Here is a 24,159-nt window from a genome sequence, read left to right on the forward strand (position 1 = left end):
TTTCTTATTTTGTTTTTTGTTGACTGACTGAGCATTAAACCAAGAGACTGATAACAATAACACACTCTTTAGAAGTGAGACTTAGGGAGACCTTCTTCAGTCATTGGAAAGTCATAAAGGTGCCATTTCTTAGATGTGTCAGCACTTTCCCTTGGCGTTCATTTATATAAAGTCCTTCTTTCCTCTATCCTGGATAATGGAAATATTTAGTAATCATACAGATGATTCATGCCACATTTGCCCTGGTGTTTGGGACCTTAGGAAGCCCTGGGAGAGATGTGGGACACAATGACTTTGAATTGAAGGCAGTCAGAGTGAAAATTGGATTTTCTGCTTCTCTCGGGAGTCCTGTCCTGCTGCCTCTTTATTTAGGATATCTTAGTTCTCTTGTCTCAGACTCCCACCACATCCCCAATGCCTTAGGTTTTCCATACAGAAAATTGGGACTTCCTTCTCCTTTCTGGATGGGAAAGTAGCTCTCGCAATAAGTCATGGGAGATACTGGGAGAGACTGGAAAGTATGACCCTGGCATCTGAACTTATTCTTTCCCAAGCTAGTTTAATAGAATTAAGGGGTACCCTATCCCTATCCCAACAATCTCTTTAAGATATTAGATGCCACTGAAGCCCAGCTTCATCTGTGATGGATGGATTGTAGAAAGTGGGGAAGGGGGTCCGGGTACTTGATATTGTAATTTATAGTTAGGCTATGAAAATTAACTGGGAACCAATGTGGGGAGAAGTATGTGTGCTATGTTAATCTAAGATTAGTCAGGAGTAATCATTTGGGGGTGGGTTTCCATGAGAAATTGCAGGATTCGTGCAAAATATTTCAATTGAGGAGATATTTACCTATGATCCAGACCTAACTTTTAATTCTAGCAAAACTTCTACCTGTGGGAAGTTGGGACAATTGTTCAATCTTTCTGAGCCTCAGTTTCCCCATCTCGAGAAAAATGTATTTTTTTTAGTAATATCATTAGAAGGACAGAGAGAAATAAAGTTTGTAAAGCTGCTGGAATTTAGCAGGACTTCCCCAAATGTTCCTCCCTCCTTAAATAACTATAATGGCCAACAGTCCCCAACTACCACCCAAGCCTCTTCCTAGGCTAGAGACTAAGTTCCCAAGAACTGGTCCCTAGTCCCTGAAATTAGTGTAAGATGTAGGAAAACCTCAAATGCCAAACCTTTGCCCTCACTTTTCATAATACTAGCAATGGCTTCCACACCACCTGCTTATATGTCCCATTTGTCTTGAGAAGGGGTACCTTCATTTTTTTTTGAGAAGGGGTACCTTCAAATCTCAGGAGGAGATTACCATCTGTGAGACAGCTGCATATTTCTATCTGTTTTCATAAAGACATATTTCATTTCCTTAAACAGGGTTTTACTTTTGAAAAGAGAAACAATTTTGCTTCATTGTTTTTCTCACAGAAATATTTCCTAAAAGCCAGTGAGACAAATCAAAGGGACAATGTGAAATGATGGTGTAATCTCTTATCTCAGTTGCATGAAAGTATAGTGAAATTAGCAGGTTGTACTATACACATAATTGCTATAGGAACACAGGATGACATTAAACTAATATAGGAAACTTGTCTCAATATGGAGAACAATCGACTTAAAAAGCAATAATTTGAACTAACTACAACACATTCTAACTACATGGGGAAAGGACCATCGAAATTTTAACTTCTTTCAGTAAAAATTATCAACAACAAGTTGTTACCATCCAGCAAATAAATAGAGTGAGCAGAGTTTCATATTAAAGCAAGAATTAAGGAATCTTTTAGTTATCATCAAAAATTGTAGGCACCTCAAATCTAGTCCCAGAGGAACACAAACATGAAAGAAAGCTAAGTTTGGGAAAACCTACATGGACAGAAAGAACAAAGAATAACATCAATCACACAATAATTTCTGATTTGTACTTTCAAAGGACCTAAAACTTTTAGAATGTTTAACTTAAAAACTTCAAAGTTAGAATGAAAACTTTGGTATATTCGGTAACAGACAACTCCAGAATCATACTGGGAATGATTCCAAAAGCCATTTGTGTGAAAGAGAGTTTGGATTAATTAGCGATGCTTGGGTGCTGAAGGCAAGAACGGCTGGTTCAGGGTCTCTCCAGTATACTTCTAGTACTGCATGAACAGAACTATCAGGATATTTACACATCATTTGATAATCATCTGTTTCTATATAGACCTTCTTCTTTGTAGCCCCAGCACCTGACAAAGAATCAATTAATCCATTTGTAAAGACAAAAATAATTACACCTGGATTCTGAGAGAGTGATGGAATAGAATGCATCAGAAATTTGTCTTCCCACTCAAGACAACAACTGCACTGGCACAATCTGTCTGGTGTAACCATTTTAGAATTCTGGAGTCTATTGGAAGGCTTGCAATAACCAGGGGAAAGCTTAGTCAGTGAATTAGGCTTGGAAGGTAAGTTGTGGTCAGCTTCAGTCAATTTCAGCTCCTAGCACATTAGTGGCTATCTATCCATTACTCCCCAGCCCCATGGCAGGTAGCTGTGCATGTGTCCCTGGAGCAACTTGCACTTAGCTTATGAGAGCCAGAGGAGGGCAAAAAGGACCTTGTCCTTCAAATATTGTAGATCTGTGCTCTGATCATGTATCACGGCTTCTGATCCAAGGGATACAGCACAAGGCAAGCAGCCTTGTTGTTATACCTCCCTCCTTGTTGAAAGCCCCTCCCTCTCTGGCTGAAGTGACTTTCAAGGGATTTAAAGGCAAAACTTGGTTGAGTCTCTAGGCAAGGAGAATACGGGAATTATTTTGCACTATATAACTTTTCTGTAAATTTGGAATTATTTCAAAAGAGAAAGAAAAAAGAAAATTTACCATCACAAAAATACATAGAAACATACATACATTAGGTAAATAAGTAAGCAAATACTCTTGCCTTAGTTGGGTTCCCCAAAAAGCAGAGCCAGAGACCATGACCAGGGTACAGTATTTATCTGGGAAGTGATGCTAGGATGCAGGATTTGACGGGAAGGAGAAATTGAGTCATACAGGGAAGAAGGAAAAGCCAATAAAATGATGTTTGTTCATGTAGGTGTTGCTGTAGACAATCTGGGCTTGACCATACATTTCTATCCATCTTTATAAAGAAGCACTTCAATTCTCAGCAGAAACCTTATTGTCTACAAGAGTAGAATGGTATATTCAAAGTGCTGGAAAAAACCCCTTCCAACCAAGAATACTTTACCCAGAAAAGTTGTCCTTCAGAAACAAAGGAGTGATAAAGACTTTTCCAAATAAACAGAAGCTGAGGGACTTCAGTACCACTAAGCCTGCCTTACAAGAAATACTGAAAGGAGTTCTTTAAGGTGAAGTAAAAAGATGCTAATTCATAACATGAAAACATAAAAATATACAGGGCACTGATAAAGGCAAATATATAGTTAAATTCAGTATACTCTATTTCTGTACTATGGTCATGTATTAACCACTCAATTCTAGTAATATGCTAAAGTACAAGAGTTATAGTTATTAAACATAACTATAGTTGCAATAGTTGCAATCCTTTGTTAATGAATACACAATATACAAGAAGTAAGTTGTGACATCAAAAATATGAAAAGACAGGAGTAAAATGCTTAAGTTTTTATATGAGATTGAAGTTACTATCAGGAGAAAATAGACATATCTTTAAGATGTTTTGTGCAAGCTAATAGGGTAAGCCCAATGCAAAAATCCACAGTAGATGCATAAAAGATAAAAAGAAGGAAATCAAAAACATTGCTATGAGAAGCCATCAACTCACAAAGGAGGACAGCAAGAGAGGAAGGAAGGAAGAAGGGAACTACAAAAAACTAGAAAATAATTAATAAGATGACATTAGTAAATCCTTAACTATTAATAATTACTCTAAATATAAATATATTTTTATTTATTCTCCAATCAAAAGGCATGAAGTGGCTAAATGAATAAAATAATAAGGCTCAACTATATACAGACTACAGGAGACTCACTTCAGTTTTAAGGACACACATATGCTCAACATGAAGGGATACAAAAAGATATTCCACGCAAGTGCAAACCAAAAGAGAACTGGGGTAACTATAATCCACATCAGACAAAAAAAAGAAAAAAAAAGAATTTACTAGAAAAGTTGTAATATGAGATAAAGAATTTATATATATATAACTGACATACATTACCACATATGTAATGATAAAAGGATCAATTTATCGAGAGGGCATAATAATAATAAAATATATGCACCCAACTTTAGAGTTCCTAAGTATATTAAACAAATACTAACAGATTAAAAAGGGAGGAAAGACAACTACTATCATAATAGTAGAGGACTGAAGTACCCCAATTTCAACAATGGATAGATCATACAGACAGAAAATCAATAAGGTAATATTGGACTTGAACTATACTTTAGACCAAATGATCCTAACAGAATGTATGAAACATTCTATGTTACAGCAGCCAGTAGATACACATTCTTCTCAAGAGGTTATGAAATTTTCTCCAGGATAGATCATCTGTTAGCTCACAAAACAAGCATCATTTACACTATTTAAATCATAGAAATTGCCCAAATGTCTATCAGTGAATGAATGAACAAGTAATGGAATATTATACAGTCTTTTAAAATTTTTTTTTACATATGCTATAACATAAACAAACATTGACGATATTATGGAAGTAAAATAAGCCAGTCACAAAAAGACAAGTACTATATGATTTCACTTATATGAAGTGTGTAGAGTAGCCAAAATTATAGAGATAGAAAATAGAATGGTGGTACCAAAGGGCTTAAAGAGGAAGGAGTGGGTATTGTTATTTAATGGATGAACAGAGTTTCAGTTTTGCAAGATAAAAAGAGTTCTAGAGACAGATGGTGGTGATTATTATAACAATTCGGAAATACTTAATACCACTGAATTGTACACTTACTTAAAATGGTTAAGATAGTAAATTTTATATGTATCTTCTATGATAAAAATATTATTATTAAAAAGTTCAATGTATGCCTCTTTGGCTCCTTCCACCATCTTCTTTCCCACCCATTCTTCCTTCCATTCCTGGTCCCTGGTAACAACTGAACTGATTTCTGTCTTTATAGTTTTCCTTCTTCTAGACTGTGATATATAAATAGAAGCACAGTAGGCAGTGGCCTTCTGTGCCTGGCTTCTTCCACTTAACATTGCACTTTAGGGTCTCAGTCTTGTTACTGCATGCATCAACTTTGTTCCTTTTTTATTACTGTGTGGTATTGTATGGATGTACCACAATTTGTATATTATTTTCCAGTGGATAAACATTTGTGTGGTTTCCAGTTTGGGGTTTTATGAATAAACCTGATATTAACATTTATATACAGATCTTTGTGTGTGAGCTATCTATAATGTTTTTATTTTTTCAAATTACTTTTTCTAATTTCCCAGCATTCCAAATAGTGGAACATTAGTGGTCCTGTAAGTCACTGAAAGGTAAAAGGTGTCAGGAATTGATGAGGGCCAGTTCAAGTGGTTTTAACTGGATCTGTCACTCTAAAATCTGCCTTTCATCCCCATTCTGCTTTGGTATTCCATTCAGTTTCAAATGCAGTTTTGAGATCTGACTCACATCTTAATTCTAGGCACTTGTTAGAAATTACATTGGTTGCAAAATGGCAGGAAGAAAAGATCAAATCTCTTTTGGATTTAAATTTGGAATGAAATGGGACTTTTGTTTAAATTCAATAGTAGCAGTTAACAAAGAAATAGAGACCTTAAAGATGTTTCATTAAAATTACCCATAATGCTACTCTGAGTGATTCATGGTTTTGAGCATTTAAATGAGTCATATTCACCCAAAAGCTCAAACTAATCTTTATTGTAAATGAGGTTCCTAGGGAAAGTCTATTAACTATTTAAGCACCATGCAAATTTTCTCCAGCTCAGGTTCTACCTCCTTCAGGAAGGAGGCTCCTACCTCAATCAATTTTCCCTTCTCTGATTTTCTGAATTCCTTTTGACAATGTAGTACTACTCATTTGCTCATTATATAAGGTATGCATCTTTATTTAATTCAGTGTGTGTGTGTGTGTGTGTGTGTGTGTGTATAATTTATGCCATAGGATTTAATCTTGTAGGAGCCCAAAAAGGATTTGGGGAGATAGGCTCTTTCATTTCCATCCACTGACAGCCATCAGCTACAAGGTAAGCCAATATGGGTGCTTACAAGTACATCCAGGAGCAGTGGAGAAAAAAGCAGTCCTATGTAATGTGCTTTGTTCTCAGAGTGTACCACTGGTGTAGTACTGCTAGCTCTGAGTTCTACAGGGCCTCCCCACCCCACCCAACCTCCCGAAAAACTGCACAGACTAGGGTACAAGGTTATGTCATATATCAAATTCGTGTGCGACATGGTGACCACAAATGCCTAGTGCCTAAGGGTGCTACCAATGGCAAGCCTGTCCACCATAGGTGTTAACTAGCTAAAGTTTGTCAGAAGCCTTCAGTCTGTTGCAGAGGAGAGAGCTGAACACTATCATGGGGGCTCTGAGGGTCTTGAATACTTACAGGGTTGGTGAAGATACAAATTCTTTAAAGTTATCCTCCTTAATCCATTCTGCCAGCTGTCAGAAGAAACCCTGGCACCCAGTGGGTGACCAAACCAGTCTACAACCACAAGGAGACCCGACAGCTGGCATCTGCAGGTACAAGAGCCATGGCTTTGGAGAGTGTCACAAATTCCACCACACTATCAGTGGTTCTTGCCTCCTGGCATGGAGAAAACACAATATTCTCCAGGGCCACCATTACTGGTAATATTAAGTAATGTTTGTAAAATTCTTACCTAATAAACAATTTAAGGCAGTCAAAAAAGAAAAAAAATTAATCTCCAAAAGGTCACAGATCACAGCCAGAGAGCATTAGAATAAAAAGAATCTTATAACGATTATTTTATTCTTCATGATTAAACAATTATGAAGTTGTTCCCATGTGCTGAGTGCCTTCTACAGGTCAGGAATTATGCTGGCCAATTTATATTTCATCATTTGATTCAATTTAATCCTTATAACAATCTTATATTAAGGTGGCACAAGCCATAAGATAGAATTTGTAATCAGACAGAATTGGATTCTAATTTCACCTCTGTTGCTTACTATCTGTTTGATGTTAAATAAGTGTCTTAACCTCTTAAGTTGTGTTTGTTAAATGTTAACAAGAGTCATGAAACCTCCATCATAACATATTACTAAATGGACAAATAAAAATAATGTGTGTAAGATGTCTAAGACCTAGTAAACTCTCAAAGGTAAGAATTATATTGCTTATTTTATATAGATGATAAAATTGGGGTTCAGAGAGGTGAATTAATTTAATATATAAGTGGCTGAGCCAGGCCTTGAGTCAAGACAGCCATTCCTTATCTTATTTTATAAATGCCCCCCCCCCCTTTTTTTTTCTGTTTTAAAGACTATATTTATTTATTTGAGAGAGTGCACACAAGAATGAAAGCACACAAGCAGAGCAAGCAGGAGAGAGAGGGGAAAAACAGGCTTCCCGCTGAGCAGGGAACCTATGGACACAAGGCTTGATCCCAGGACCCTGGGATCAAGACCTGAGCCACCTAGGCACCCTATAAATGCTCATTTCTTACACTTCTCTCATCCCTATAGCAATTATTACACCTAAGTATTTAAATAAGATGTACTTGTGGTAGATAAGTTGAAGGCAGAGATCTTAATGTCAGTAAATAGAAAAGGCTCTCTCTTTGTACTTTATGCACTTTCCTATCTAGATAAGATTGGTTAAGTTTTCAATTCCATCCCCTAAGGAAGTTCAAATTGTACTGAGGTTTCCAAGAAGTCCTAGAAGGTCCACATTCCCATGGCCTCCTCTGCTCCTGGGTTCTATCTCTGTCTGTGTTATCTTGATCTCACACCTATGAATCCAAGTGAGACATTGAGTTTCTTCACTGAGCTTCATTAAAATAAAGTGTGGCAACCCACTCAGATCCCAGAGCTGCATGAAGATTATTTTAAACCAAAGCTATTTGAGATACAGTAAATGCAGAAAGAAGCTTTGTTTGAGCTAGTGTTACCTGACTGAAGGCAGAATCCTCTGAGAGTTGGCCATGCCTCCCTTCTCCCAAGGAGAAGCTTCACTTCTCTCTATCCCAGGGTGAGATGACCACTGACATTGGGATAGAGAGACTACAGAAACAAATATTATCAAAAACTGCCATATCTTCTATTTGTTCTCCTGAAAGCCCATTGACCTTTCCTAAACCCATTTGTTTTTCCACAGACGCCCCTTCTCCTGGCTCCCTTTCCACTGTGGAGTTGGCATACCGACCCCTATCTCTAGCTGTTTGGGGAAACTTTTCGTCTGAATACTTACCCACAGAAAATAAATTTTTCTCCTGTTAATCTGTCTACTTTCAGTTAATTTGCAATCGATCCACACCCTTATCACTGGAATTAAGTTGGCAGTGGAAACATTTTTCCTCCCAATAAAAGTTTCATGTAGGAGGAGGGGAAAGACGGCGGAAGAGGAGGGTCCCCAAATCACCTGTCTCCACCAAATTACCTAGAAAACCTTCAAATCATCCTGAAAATCTACGAATTCGGCCTGAGATTTAAAGAGAGACCAGCTGGAACGCTACAGTGAGAAGAGTTCACGCTTCTATCAAGGTAGGAAGACGGGGAAAAAGAAATAAAGACACAAAAGGCCTCCAAGGGGGAGGGGCCCGCGAGGAGCCGGGCTGAGGCCGGGGCGAGTGTCCCCAGGACAGGAGAGCCCCGTCCCGGAGACGCAGGAGCTGCACCGACCTTCCCGGGCGGAAAGGGGCTCGCAGGGAGGTGGAGCAGGACCCAGGAGGGCGGGGATGGCCTCGGGCTCCCGGGGACACTAACAGACACCTGCGCCCCGGGAGAGTGCGCCGAGCTCCCTAAGGGCTGCAGCGCGCACGGCGGGACACGGAGCAACTCGGGGGGCTCGGGGGCGGCTCCGCGGAGGGGGCTGCGGGGCAGGAGCAGCTCGGAGGGGCTCGGGGGCGGCTCCGCGGAGGGGGCTGCGGGGCAGGAGCAGCTCGGGGGGCTCCGGCAGAGGAAGAGGCTGCGCGGAGGGGGCTGCGGCCCGGGAGCGCGAATCCACCAGCGCAGGCCCCGAGCACAGGGCGCCGGGACACAGCCCAGGATCCGGCCTCCCCCGGGACAGGCAGAGGCCGGGAGGGCCCAGGACAGCGAGGACGCTCCTGCCCCGAGCTGAGCAGATCAGCGACCCCGCCCCGGAGCCTCCAGGCCCTGCAGACAGAGAGCTCCGGAGCTACTGCGGGGGCTGACTCCAGGGCTGCAGAGCTGGCCCCGCCACTGGGGCTGTAGCTCCTGGGGCCTCACGGGGTAAACTACCCCCACTGAGCCCTGCACCAGGCAGGGGCTGAGCAGCTCCCCCAAGTGCTCACACCTGAAAATGAGCACAACAGGCCCCTCCCCCAGAAGACCAGCTAGACGGACAAGTTCCAGGGGAAGCCAAGGGACTTAAAGTACACAGAATCAGAAGATACTCCCCTGTGGGTTTTTTGTTTTTTTTTCTTTCTTTTTGATTTCTGTTTGCTTCCCCCACCCTTTTTCCTTTCATTCTTTTTCTTTCTCTTTCTCTTTTTCTTCTCTTTTTTTTCATTTTTTCTTCCTTTTTTCTTTTTCTCTTTTCTTTCCTTCTTTCTCTTTTTCTCCTTTTCCCAATGAAACTTGTTTTTGGCCATTCTTCACTGAGCAAAATGACTAGAAGGAAAACCTCACCTCAAAAGAAAGAATCACAAACAGTCCTCTCTCCCATACAATTACAAAATCTGGATTACAATTCAATGTCAGAAAGCCAATTCAGAAGCACTATTATACAGCTACTGGTGGCTCTAGAAAAAAGTATAAAGGACTCAAGAGACTTCATGACTGCAGAATTTAGATCCAATAAGGCAGAAATTAAAAATCAATTGAATGAGATGCAATCCAAACTAGAAGTCCTAAGGACAAGGGTTAACGAGGTGGAAGAATGAGTGAGTGACATAGAAGACAAGTTAATGGCAAAGAGGGAAACTGAGGAAAAAAGAGACACAATTAAAAGACCATGAAGATAGATTAAGGGAAATAAACGACAGCCTGAGGAAGAAAAACCTACGTTTAATTGGGGTTCCCGAGGGCGCCAAAAGGGACAGAGGGCCAGAATATGTATTTCAACAAATTCTAGCTGAAAACTTTCCTAATCTGGGAAGGGAAACAGGCATTCAGATCCAGGAAATAGAGAGATTCCCCCCCTAAAATCAATAAAAAATGTTCAACACCTCGACATTTAATAGTGAAGCTTGCAAATTCCAAAGATAAAGAGAAGATCCTTAAAGCAGCAAGAGACAAGAAATCCCTGACTTTTATGGGGAGGGGTATTAGGGTAACAGCAGACCTCTCCACAGAGACCTGGCACACCAGAAAGGGCTGGCAGGATATATTCAGGGTCCTAAATGAGAAGAACATGCAACCAAGAATACTTTATCCAGCAAGGCTCTCATTCAAAATGGGAGAGATAAAGAGCTTCCAAGACAGGCAGGAACTGAAAGAATATGTGACCTCCAAACCAGCTCTGCAAGAAATTTTAAGGGGGACTCTTAAAATTCCCCTTTAAGAAGAAGTTCAGTGGGACAATCCACAAAAACAAGGACTGAATAGATATCATGATGACACTAAACTCATATCTGTCAATAGTAACTCTGAACGTGAACGGGCTTAATGACCCCATCAAAAGGTGCAGGGTTTCAGACTGGATAAAAAAAGCAGGACCCATCTATTTGCTGTCTACAAGAGACGCATTTTAGACAGAAGGACACCTACAGCCTGAAAATAAAAGGTTGGAGAACCATTTACCATTCAAATGGTCCTCAAAAGAAAGCAGGGGTAGCCATCCTTATATCAGATAAACTAAAATTTACCCCGAAGATTGTAGTGAGAGATGAAGAGGGACACTATCTCATACTTAAAGGATCTATCCAACAAGAGGACTTAACAATCCTCAATATATATGCCCCGAATGTGGGAGCTGCCAAATATTTAAACCAATTAATAACCAAAGTGAAGAAATGCTTAGATAATAATACACTTATATTGGTGACTTCAACCTAGCTCTTTCTACCCTCGATAGGTCTTCTAAGCACAACATCTCCAAAGAAACGAGAGCTTTAAATGATACACTGGACCAGATGGATTTCACAAAGATCTACGGAACTTTACATCCAAACTCAACTGAATACACATTCTTCTCAAGTGCACATGGAACCTTCTCCAGAATAGACCACATACTGGGTCACAAATTGGGTCTGAACCGATACCAAAAGATTGGGATCGTCCCCTGCATATTCTCAGACCATAATGCCTTGAAATTAGAACTAAATCACAACAAGAAGTTTGGAAGGACCTCAAACACGTGGAGGTTAAGGACCATCCTGCTAAAAGATGAAAGGGTCAACCAGGAAATTACGGAAGAATTAAAAAGATTCATGGAAACTAATGAGAATGAAGATACAACCGTTCAAAATCTTTGGGATGCAGCAAAAGCAGTCCTAAGGGGGAAATACATCGCAATACAAGCATCCATTCAAAAACTGGAAAGAACTCCAATACAAAAGCTAACCTTACACATAAGGGAACTAGAGAAAAAACAGCAGGTTGACCCCATGCCCAGCAGAGGAAGAGAGTTAATTAAAATTCGAGCAGAACTCAACAAAATCGAGACCAGAAGAACTGTGGAACAGATCAACAGAACCAGGAGTTGGTTCTTTGAAAGAATTAATAAGATAGATAAACCATTAGCCAGCCTTATTAAAAAGAAGAGAGAGGAGACTCAAATTAATAAAATCATGAATGAGAAAGGAGAGATCAGTACCAACACCAAGGAAATACAAACGATTTTAAAAACATATTATGAACAGCTATACGCCAATAAATTAGGCAATCTAGAAGAAATGGACGCATTCCTGGAAAGCCACAAACTACCAAAACTGGAACAGGAAGAAATAGAAAACCTGAACAGGCCAATAACCAGGGAGGAAATTGAAGCAGTCATCAAAAACCTCCCAAGACACAAGAGTCCAGGGCCAGATGGCTTCCCAGGGGGATTCTATCAAACGTTTAAAGAAGAAATCATACTTATTCTACTAAAGCTGTTTGGAAAGATAGAAAGAGATGAAGTACTTCCAAATTCGTTCTATGAGGCCATCATCACCTTAATTCCAAAACCAGACAAAGACCCCACCAAAAAGGAGAATTACAGACCAATATCCCTGATGAACATGGATGCAAAAATTCTCAACAAGATACTAGCCAATAGGATCCAACAACACATTAAGAAAATTATTCACCATGACCAAGTAGGATTTATCCCCGGAACACAAGGTTCAACACTCGTAAAACAATCAATGTGATTCATCATATCAGCAAGAGAAAAACCAAGAACCATATGATCCTCTCATTAGATGCAGAGAAAGCATTTGACAAAATACAGCATCCATTCCTGATCAAAACTCTTCAGAGTGTAGGGATAGAGGGAACTTTCCTCAACATCTTAAAAGCCATCTCGAAAAGCCCACAGCAAATATCATTCTCAATGGGGAAGCACTGGGAGCCTTTCCCCTAATATCAGGAACAAGACAGGGATGTCCACTCTCACCACTACTATTCAACATAGTATTGGAAGTCCTAGCCTCAGCAATAAGACAACAAAAAGACATTAAAGACATTCAAATTGGCAAAGAAGAAGTCAAACTCTCCCTCTTTGCCGATGACATGATACTCTATGTAGAAAACCCAAAAGCCTCCACCCCAAGATTGCTAGAACTCATACAGCAATTCGGTAGCGTGGCAGGATACAAAATCAATGCCCAGAAGTCAGTGGCATGTCTATACACTAACAATGAGACTGAAGAAAGAGAAATTAAGGAGTCAATCCCATTTACAATTGTACCCAAAAGCATAAGATACCTAGGAATAAACCTAACCAAAGAGGTAAAGGATCTATACCCTAAAAACTATAGAACACTTCTGAAAGAAATTGAGGAAGACACAAAGAGATGGAAAAATATTCCATGCTCATGGATTGGCAGAATTAATATTGTGAAAATGTCAATGTTACCCAGGGCAATATACACGTTTAATGCAATCCCTATCAAAATACCATGGACTTTCTTCAGAGAGTGAGAACAAATTATTTTAAGATTTGTGTGGAATCAGAAAACACCCCGAATAGCCAGGGGAATTTTAAAAAAGAAAACCATATCTGGGGGCATCACAATGCCAGATTTCAGGTTGTACTACAAAGCTGTGGTCATCAAGACAGTGTGGTACTGGCACAAAAACAGACACATAGATCAATGGAACAGAATAGAGAACCCAGAAGTGGACCCTGAACTTTATGGCCAACTAATATTCAATAAAGGAGGAAAGACTATCCATTGGAAGAAAGACAGTCTCTTCAATAAATGGTGCTGGGAAAATTGGACATCCACATGCAGAAGAATGAAACTAGACCACTCTCTTGCACCAGACACAAAGATAAACTCAAAATGGATGAAAGATCTCAATGTGAGATAAGGTTCCACCAAACTCCTAGAGGAGAACACAGGCAACACCCTTTTTGAACTTGGCCACAGTAACTTCTTGCAAGATACATCCATGAAGGCAAAAGAAACAAAAGCAAAAATGAACTATTGGGACTTCAAGATAAGAAGCTTTTGCAAAGCAAAGGATACAGTCAACAAAACGAAAAGACAACCTACAGAATGGGAGAAGATATTTGCAAATGACGTATCAGATAAAAGGCTAGTTTCCAAGATCTATAAAGAACTTATTAAACTCAACAGCAAAGAAACAAACAATCCAATCATGAAATGGGCAAAAGACATGAAGAGAAAACTCACAGAGGAAGACATAGACATGGCCAACATGCACATGAGAAAATGCTCTGCATCACTTGCCATCAGGGAAATACAAATCAAAACCACGATGAGATACCACCTCACACCAGTGAGAATGGGGAAAATTAACAAGGCAGGAAACCACAAATGTTGGAGAGGATGCGGAGAAAAGGGAACCCTCTTACACTGTTGGTGGGAATGTGACCTGGTGCAGCCACTCTGGAAAACTGTGTGGAGGTTCCTCAAAGAGTTAAAAATAGACCTGCCCTACGACCCAGCAATTGCACTGCTGGGGATTTACCCCAAAGATACAGATGCAGTGAAATGCCGGGACACCTGCACCCCGATGTTTCTAGCAGCAATGTCCACAATAGCCAAACTGTGGAAGGAGCCTCGGTGTCCATCGAAAGATGAATGGATAAAGAAGATGTGGTTTATATATACAATGGAATATTCCTCAGCCATTAGAAACGACAAATACCCACCATTTGCTTCAACATGGATGGAACTGGAGGGTATTATGCTGAGTGAAGTAAGTCAATCGGAGAAGGACAAACAGTGTATGTTCTCATTCATTTGGGGACTATAAATAATAGTGAAAGGGAATATAAGGGAAGGGAGAAGAAATGTGTGGGAAATATCAGAAAGGGAGACAGAACATAAAGACTCCTAACTCTGGGAAGCGACTAGGGGTGGTTGAAGGGGAGGAGGGCAGGGGGTGGGGGTGAGTGGGTGACGGGCACTGAGGGGGACACTTGACGGGATGAGTACTGGGTGTTATTCTGTATGTTGGTAAATTGAACACCAATAAAAATTATTTTATTAAAAAAAAAGTTTCATATATCTAATACATGTATATGGAGTAGACTTTCCTAAGATCTGAGAAGTAAGAAGGGAGTTGATTTTCAAATACTCCCTTTATTATGAGGCAATGTGTCCTTCCCTGACACTTTACTACAGATTTGTCCAGTCATCAAGGAGTCCAGCAGACAATGTTCTTCCTTTGCACAACCATTTATTATTTATTTATTTATTTATTTATTTATTTATTTATTTATTTATTTATTATTTTTAAAGATTTTATTTATTTATTCATGAGAGACACAGAGATGAGAGAGAGAGAGAGAGAGATAGAGAGAGAGAGAGAGGCAGAGGGAGAAGCAGGCTCCATGCAGGGAGTCTGACGTGGAACTCAATCTTGGGTCTCCAGGATCACGCCCTGGGCCGAAGGTGGCGCTAAACTGTTGAGCCACACAGGCTGCCCTGTTCTTCCTTTTAATAAACACCTTCCTTCAAAAATAACTGCACCTGTAAGTAATGCTTTCTGTTATATATATGTATAGTTGTCAGTGTGTTCATGGGCATATGCTGCATCATGTTCCAGCGGGGTCTCACTGTTCTCTACTCCTCAAGGCATACAAAATAATCTCATTCAGCGACTGAAAGGCCTATATGATTTTCACGTGGTTTGATTGATTTGGGGATTAATCATATTCTGTAGAAATATTTTCATATTTAGGAATTTGTGAAGAATTTTCTCAATATCTTTCTCTCAAAAACTTTTTATCTTTCTCACTAGACTATGAACTCCTTGAGATCAAGCAATTGGTCCATTTTTTCCATTCTGTATTCCTAGTATATAAAACTCAGAACCTAGCACATAATAGGTATTTAACAAATATCTGAATGAGTGATTGAATGGCCTCTCATCGCCACACCTACTGCCATGGTCTCTGTCAGTCTTTTATCTGGGCTGTTCCATCAGGTTCTTATCTCCTTGCAACAGGCTTTGCCCTTTCCATCTACTGTAATCATCAGGGTTTACTTGTATATACAGCAAACCTATTTATTCTATTCCCCTCTCTAAAGACTTCTACTCACTTACTATTATCTGAAAAAAAAAAAAAAAAAGGACAAATTCTTTAGGTAGCCCACAAGGACTTCTGTGATCCAGACCCAGCCTGTCTCTTGAGGCTCTGATCCAGTCACTGTTCCTCAAATGATGCCCAGGGATCCTATGGCTGTGCAAAACTCAGCATCTCACCATCTTATTTTAGGAAACTAAAAGCCAAAGTGGGTTAATATGCCTCAAGTCACAGAGATTGCATTCTTTACACTTTATCATTTGTCCTTAATGCTCCCTTTTGTCCTTACATTCAAGCCTCTCACTCTCCACAAAACTTCAAACATTTCTTTGAACCTCCACTTCTTTCAGAATATTCCATGTCTCCCAACAATCTCCACCCTGTTTCCTGGAATTTTAACCTCTTCTATCTGGATATCTAGAATATCTGGAGAGAGCATCTCTGGCCAGGGCTGGGCTGGATTCCATATCAGGTAGGACATGACCCAGCCTAAGAAGCTCTTGACCTGGAGCTTCCCATTACGTAAAACCAGTCAGCTTCCTCATAAAATTAATTTCATTAATTTCATTAATTTCATTAATTCAAAGCCCAACCCAATTGTTAATTTATAATAAGCAATACGAGCAACCTGGCTCTTAATGGTACACTTTTTAGCCTGAAAGAGTTAATGGGGCTTGCAGATTAACCACAAGAGAGCTTCTGTTCCCACTCATGAAGATATTAGGGATTCCAGCAAATGTTTGGAGCTACAGATAAATTAGTTTCCTGCTAAGTAAGCCATCTGGGATTGTCCCCAGGAAGCTTCTAAAAGTCAAAAAATTCTCATGATGAACCAACCTCTGCATTTCTAACACCAGCTGCCAGGATCTCACCAGGTGATCTCCAAGGGTAGCCTCAAATAATGCACACCAGAATTTGACAAGCTTCAGTATCAGGAGGACAATCAACTTTCCCTAAAACAACTGTGTTTTTCTTGATGCGTCCCTAAACTTGATTGGTTAACTGTTGGCCTCTTAAATACCTACACATCCTACACACACCTAAAATATCAGGAAAATATATTAATTTACTTGACCCAAATACTTGATGATTCTTAATTGTTTAATCCCACTTGCCACCATTTCTTTTCAGAAGAATAGCATATGTTTCTTTGGGTAGTAAAATGAAAACCAAGTCTCTGGAATTCTGGATATTTGGTAGTAGAACAATCTTATCTCCTCTGAATTATCTAACACAGATTTTCAGGTTTAGTTTGATCATCTGCCTTAGGATGAACATTTGGATTTTTCTGGATATCCATTCATAGACCAAATTCCCACAACCCAAGGACTATCAAGACTATCAAGAATCACTGGAACCATCCAGACTATTTCAGAAAAAAAAAATGCTTATGTCTAAATGGCATAAAATAATTATTTTATTCCTGAATTTGTCTGTAGTGATGGAAATACAATATTCTATTCATGCAATATTTCCTGAAGAAATAATAGAACATTATTTCAGACTTTAGAAAAAAAACTTATTTTACCTATGTTGTGGGAAAACATCATCTGCAGCTGTTTTTCTTTTCTTTTCTTTTTTTTTTTTAGAAGGGGCAAAGCACATGCACAGTAATGTCAAGTCATTTTAACTTCTACAGAAGTCACTGAGGAGAGATGTTCGTATTACTCACTGAGAATCTCATTTTTATGAAGATTATTTTAAGCCTAAAACATTTGAGATTCAACAGATTCAGAAAAAAAGACTTCTCTAAGTGCCCCTTATCTAAAAACAACAACTTCTGGGTAATGAGGCTACCATAAATTCCCTCTTTGGAGTGAGTCTATTGCCAAGAGGAAGACTTAGAATAAGCCTACCATAGATTCTCCTCTCTAGGAGTTCTATGGCCCTGAAGAAAACCAAAAGACCACTTATACCTGTATAGACAAGCATTATCACAAGCTTTCTTATCTCCCATTTGTTCTCCTAAAACCTCATTTGTCTTTCCTAAGGAAACTTATTTTTTTTAAGCAAATTTTTAGCAATTTTTAAAAAGATCTTATTTATTTGAGAGAGAAACAGAGAAAGTGAGAGCATGAGCTAGGAGGAAAAATAGAGGGCAAAGGAGAAGCAGTCTCATCACAGAGCAGGAAGCCTGATCAGGGCTCCATCTTAGGACCCTGGAATCATGACCTGAGCCAAAGGCAGATGTTTAACTGACTGAGCCACCCCAGTCCCCCAGAAACTTCTTTATTATTATTTTTTAAGATTTTATTTATTTACTTGACACAGAGAGAGTGCAAGCACACGAGTGGATGGGGACAGAAGAGGAGCAGAGGCAGAGGGAGAAAGACTCCCCACTGAAGCAGGAAGCCCAACATGGGACTCTATCCCAGGACCCCAAGATCATGACCCAAGTCAAAGACAGATGCTTAATTGAACCACTCAGGTGGCCCTTGTTTATTCTTTTTTTTTTTTTTAAGATTTTATTTATTTATTCATGAGAGACACAGAGAAAGAGAGAGAGAGGCAGAGACACAGGCAGAGGGAGAGCTAGGCTCCATGCAGGGAGCCTGATGCTGGACTTGATCCTGGGTCTCCAGGATCAGGCCCTGGGCTGAAGGCAGCGCTAAACTGCTGAGCCACCCGGGCTGCCCCCCTTGTTTATTCTTTATGAGAATTTCCCCCTCCCTTTTCTTTACTAAGTTGTATATACAAGCCTCTAATTTTACTCATTTAACCAGCCAACTACTTCTTTTGTTGGCTGCTATATATGTAAACATTTTCATCCCATTAATATGTCTTTTTTTCCTTTAATTTTCAGGCCCCTGGACAATGAACCTAGGAGGATAGAGGAAAAGCAGTTTCTTCCTCAACAAAACACTACCTCTTATAGCCTGAGCCTCCAGTGTAGACATCCAACTGTCCTGAAACTACCCTTCTATGGGGGAAGTCTGGCCTAGCTAGGTAGACAGGCCAGGTGTGGAGAGAATAAAGCCAACTTATAGGTACCAGGCTTGCGAGAGAAACAGTCGGGGCACTCCACACCAGAACAGCTACCAGACAATACTACAAGTAACCTCTTTGGATTACACATAGAGAAGAATCACCCAGTGGAAACATACCTGAATTTCTGACCTATTAAATTGCGAGACATAAGGAGATGATTTTTGTTTTAGTTTGGCATATGGCAATAGATAACTGTGACAAGGAGGTTAAGTGGCATGTTCTAACTCACAGTTTCATAGCAGCCAAGCCAGAACAAAGCCAAGATTCCTAACTTGCTGTTCCTGAGTCAGCTTTAGCTTAGAGGCACTGAAATAGCTTCTGGTAAGAGTTCAAAAGCAAGAAGTGTTCACTGTACCCAGGACTTCTGGGCACCATCTCAGTGATTAATTCTCCTCTGTAACATTCTGCTTTTATTGAATGAGGATAACCATGATGATTATAATTTTTTCTACCACTTTACACTTTAGTTTGATTAACTTCAAGAATTTTCCCATGGGAGTAGGTTGGTAGAGGAAAAAGAAAAGAGTTACTGTGATTTTGGGTTGGAGAAGACTTAAATTGGAGAGAATATCCAGTTAAACTTGAACTTCAGATAAAAAGCAAATACTTTTCAAGTATAGGTAGGTATTATTCAATATTTGGGACATTTTATGTTTTAAAAAGTAGTAGGAATTTAAATTTTTTTTTTTTTTTATTTATGTATGATAGTCACAGAGAGAGAGAGAGAGAGGCAGAGACACAGGCAGAGGGAGAAGCAGGCTCCATGCACCGGAAGCCTGATGTGGGATTCGATCCCGGGTCTCCAGGATCACGCCCTGGGCCAAAGGCAGGCGCTAAACCGCTGCGCCACCCAGGGATCCCAAAAAGTAGTAGGAATTTATCTGAATTTCAAACTTAACAGATTCTTATATTTAATCTGGCAACTCCTGATTGGGAGCAGTTTGTGGAAAATGGAGGCTGAGGCTCTAAGAAGATATGGCAGCTTCAATGTTGAAATATTCTCATGGCTAGAAAAGCACTCAGATTCCCTGCTTTCTGAAAAGTGAGTTGGCAGCCTTTATACCACATATAAAGCAAGCCTTATACCTTTCCACATGATTTATCAGAGGCCACATGTTTAGCACCTGGAGCATAGCTTGAAATTCAAAAGCAAACAAGAAAGTCACAAAGCCCAAGTACTTGACTCATAAAGAGACTTGACGATAACTGTGTGTAAATTAAGATGAACAATTTGAAAACTTGGTAGAAACTAACAATAGCAAGAAAGGACTGCTGACCTTAAATAAGGAGACAGAACTATAAGACAAACAAACATATCAGGAAGCCATTTGGGTAACAGTCTTCCACCACCACCCACAACACTTTAATTGTCCCTGTTGGCAAAACTATCAAAGCCAAGTACAAACAGCAGATACATCCTTGTGAACTTAAATCAATGATAGATTATATAATTTAGTATATTTAGTTGAAGAAGGAAGAATAGTGTACAGCCATCTTGATAAAAAGAGTTTAAATTAAAAAAAAATTTTGTGGGGGAGGGCTAATGGTTAAAACATAAACTTCTTTGATTGACCTAGTAAACTCAGATATGTGAATTCCTTAAAGATGTCCCAATAAAGCAGGTATTAGTGTTTTAACTTTTGGGGTTGAAGAGTATGTGTTTGAACTATAATGCAAACATACTTCTGTGACATGGTCCATTGGCATATTCTCTTGGCACCTGTTTTCGTCAAAATGTAAGGCATCAAAATGTCAGAATAAAGAAAGAGAGAAAAAAGAAAAGAAAAGAAAAGGAAAAAGAAAAAAGAAAAAAGAAAAGAAAGACAGAAATAAAGAAATAAGAAAAGAGAGGGAGGGGGTGGGAGGGAAGGAAGGGAGGGAGGGAAAGAGAAAGAAAAAGAGGGAGTGAGGGAGGGAGTAAGGAAGGGAGAGAAGAAGGGAAGGAAGGGGAAAAGAAAGGCAAAGGTCCAGAATAATAAAAGCATTATCAAGAGCCCTAACCTTGCCATCAAAGATGTGCCACCTTCAAAATGTTAATGTGAGTTTACCACCTCAACAAGGGAAGTGCTTTAAAAACAGGAAAGAATGTTCGTGGAAAAATTATTTGCAGGAAATATTCTCTTGTTTAAAGAGCACCGACCTTAAAGGAATATGATGTTCTGGATAGTATTTCCTGACTGTTCTTCAGGTTGTGATTTTGTGGCATAGTAAACACAACTTTGGGTAATAATAAAAGGATAATGAATGAATATGTGCTCACCAGCAGGCATATCTTTTCCTTGGCTTGGAATTTAAGAAGAGGCAAGGGAAAACAGTGCAAAGCTCATTTTTCTTTTATGATTTATTACATTGAGGCCTACTAACAATAAATGTGCTCCAAAGAAGATTGGGTCAGGTGTTAAAAATCTTTGCTCTAGTGCCAACCAAAATTTAGTCAAATTCAATTAGCTAGTGACCTCATCAGTAATTAGAGGAAGGAAGTCAAATTTTAGTACTGTATGATCTGGACCTGGATCAGCACCTGGATCACCTGGGAACTTGTTTGAAGTATAAATTCTCACTACCCCCCTCCACCACTTGTCCTGAAGTGGAAACTCCAGGAGTGTTTTCCCATAATCTGTCTTTTATCAAGCCATCCAGGTGATTCTGGCACTGCTAAGGTTCAAGAATCACTGATTTAGAGAATTATGGATGACTAGTAATTTTGGTGGTATTAGAAATTCTATCACCACTCCAATAATATGAATTATCTTTGTGTTTGTTTTTCTGTTTGTTTGGTTTACACCTAAAACTTTCTTCTATCTTCCATTTCTTATTTTGGTATATATAACTGTAATTGCTACTTTTCATGAGAATTACTGCATAATTCAAGGCACAAAGGAAGTCATAAAATTTCCCAGATAATAGTAGCAGGTGCTAAGTAGGGCTATTCTTGTCAAGAAGGGTTCTTGACATTATGATTAGTGGCTTAGAGCCTTCTTAGGTTCCTGAGTCATATCTTCTCTCCATCAATAGCACTCCTATTTCCTTCCCAGGAAGGGCTGCCAGATTTAGCCAATAAAATACAGTATATCAAATTAAATTTTGACTTCAGACAAATAACTACATTTTTTAAAAATTGTATTTATTTAAACAATCTCCACACCCAACATGGGTCTGGAATGCTTGACCCTGAGATCAAGAGTTGCATGCTCCACAACAGCCAGGTGGCCCACAACCAACTAAATCTTTAAGTATAAGTATGTCCCAAGACATTTATGATATACTTATATTTAAAAATTATTAATTGTTTATCTGAAAATCAAATTTAATAGTTTCCTGAATTTTTTTTCTGACAACCCTAATCCCAGGGACAGTGAAGAGTCTAAGTAAAGAGAAGGCTCAACAGTTTAAATCAATTCAATACATACATATGTATGTCCTCTATGAAGTAAGGAGTATTTCTACCATATCCTTCATTATTAATGACATGATTTGCAAATAGGTGGCTTCAGAGGTGAAGTTCAAGACTATTCCTATCTGTTCTCTCACCATAGGTTGCCAAGTTACTATACTCCTTGCCCTCAGGGGGAGGCAGGGCTGGGGCCATAAGGAGGTACTTACTTACTTGTACCTGCATGTGTAGGAGATCAGAATATGCCACCCCAAGTATGCCCTCTTTGGTATAAGGATTATTTTGAGCTGATTATTTTGGAAAATAGCAGACACAGGAGAAGCACTGAAAACAGAGAAGTTACGCTTTTGTAAGGGAAAATTATATTTACAAAGGAAAGCACAATTTGTAAGGGTATCTCCCTCTCTGTACCAGGAAAAGAAGGTAGGCTCTAAAATGTGACTCTTATCAGTGGTGAAGGAAATGGATTAAATCTTCGTAACAAACCTTACCATTGTTTGGCTACTTTTCTTAGTCACCTTCCCAAAACCTGCCTCCCTCATACCCTTTTTCCTTTGTTTTAGCTGAAGATGGTGTTTAAACTCAAGTTCTAGCCACATCTCTGAGTTTACTCATCTCTGAGCTTCTTCTATGCGTACATGAGATATACATGGTAATACATTTTTTATTATTTCTTGTTAGTCTCTTTTGTAACTGGAGCCATAGCTAAGAATCTAAAAGGATAGAACGAAAAGATTTTCTTTTTCCTCCTCTACGTATGTGTGGAATGTGTGGGTACACATGTGTGCATGGTTTGGGGTAGAGAAGAAAGCACCCAACCACCGTTTCTAACAGGACGCTGGATGGCTCAGCAGTTGAGCACCTGTCTTTGGCTCAGGGCTTGATCCTGCAGTCCCAGGATGGAGTCCCACATTGGGCTCCTTGCATGGAGCCTGCTTCTCCCACTGCTTATGTCTCTGCCTCTCTGTCTCTCTCTCTCTCTCTGCATCTCATGAATAAAAAAATAAAAATAAAATGTTTCTAACTATTATTTGGAATCAGATGCTAGAAGCCTCAGTTTTCTCAACCATAAAATAGGGAATTACCTCATAAGGCTTTTGGAGCCTCAAATAAAATAACATTTTTGAAAGCACTTGTTAAACCATGAAATAAAATTCAGCATGATATAGTAGAAAGTGCATGGGCTTTGACACCAAATAGACTACAGAATGAATCTCAGTTCAGAGGTGTATAAGCTAAGTAAGTTATTTAAATCTCGGAATGAGTTTCCTCATCTGTAAAGGAGGGATGACAATGCTTACCTCCAGCACTGTTATCAGGACTAACAGAAATAATGTAGAAAAAGTTACAGGAACAAAAAAGGCACCATAGGCAGTACATGAGCCTGTATATTATGAGTTAAAGTTTTGAAAATTTGGGTAGTATGAAACTCAACTTCTTTTTTTGTTGTAGGTTATTAAGTACCTATGATCTGATTTTAATAAAAACAGGCTCTGATTCTTTTCTTTTAAAAGTAATTAAAGGCAGCATAGATTTTTTTTTTTAATTTGACACCTCAATTGCAGGATCTGATGCCCTCATTAATGATTTAAAGAGCTTCTTAGCATGTATTAAAGCAAAGTGGCCAACTTAAATAATTTACAGATTGCTTAGATTATTCTCTTACACCCAAGATGGAAGCAACCCATATTCTCTCCCTAGGAGGTCTGAGGCTGAGGGTATTTGATTTGAATATATTAAGAAGAAAAAAAAAACAATTTCCATTAATTTGCAATAGAGTAATTTATTTGATAATATCTATTATTAATTTCTATTTGCAACTGAATTAAATACGTAAATATATCCATGCCTTGCAGTGTATCAGGACGACAGAAGAGAGTAAGGAAATGGTTTCCAGTCAAGCCCACTGTTCAAGTTTCTTGTGAATGATGGGAACTATCAAGTAACTTTATAGTAACTATCAAGTTAACTACACA

The 24,159-nt window shown here is 39.2% G+C and overlaps 1 pseudogene; it reads left to right on the forward strand.

The window, feature by feature from the left end:
• Positions 1 to 3,887: 3,887 nt before the first annotated feature.
• Positions 3,888 to 8,377, forward strand: LOC140616406 (large ribosomal subunit protein eL15-like; annotated as a pseudogene).
• The last annotated feature ends 15,782 nt before the right edge of the window (positions 8,378 to 24,159 follow it).

The sequence above is a fragment of the Canis lupus genome, chromosome 24, assembly GCF_048164855.1.
Source record: "Canis lupus baileyi chromosome 24, mCanLup2.hap1, whole genome shotgun sequence".
Taxonomy (NCBI): domain Eukaryota; kingdom Metazoa; phylum Chordata; class Mammalia; order Carnivora; family Canidae; genus Canis; species Canis lupus.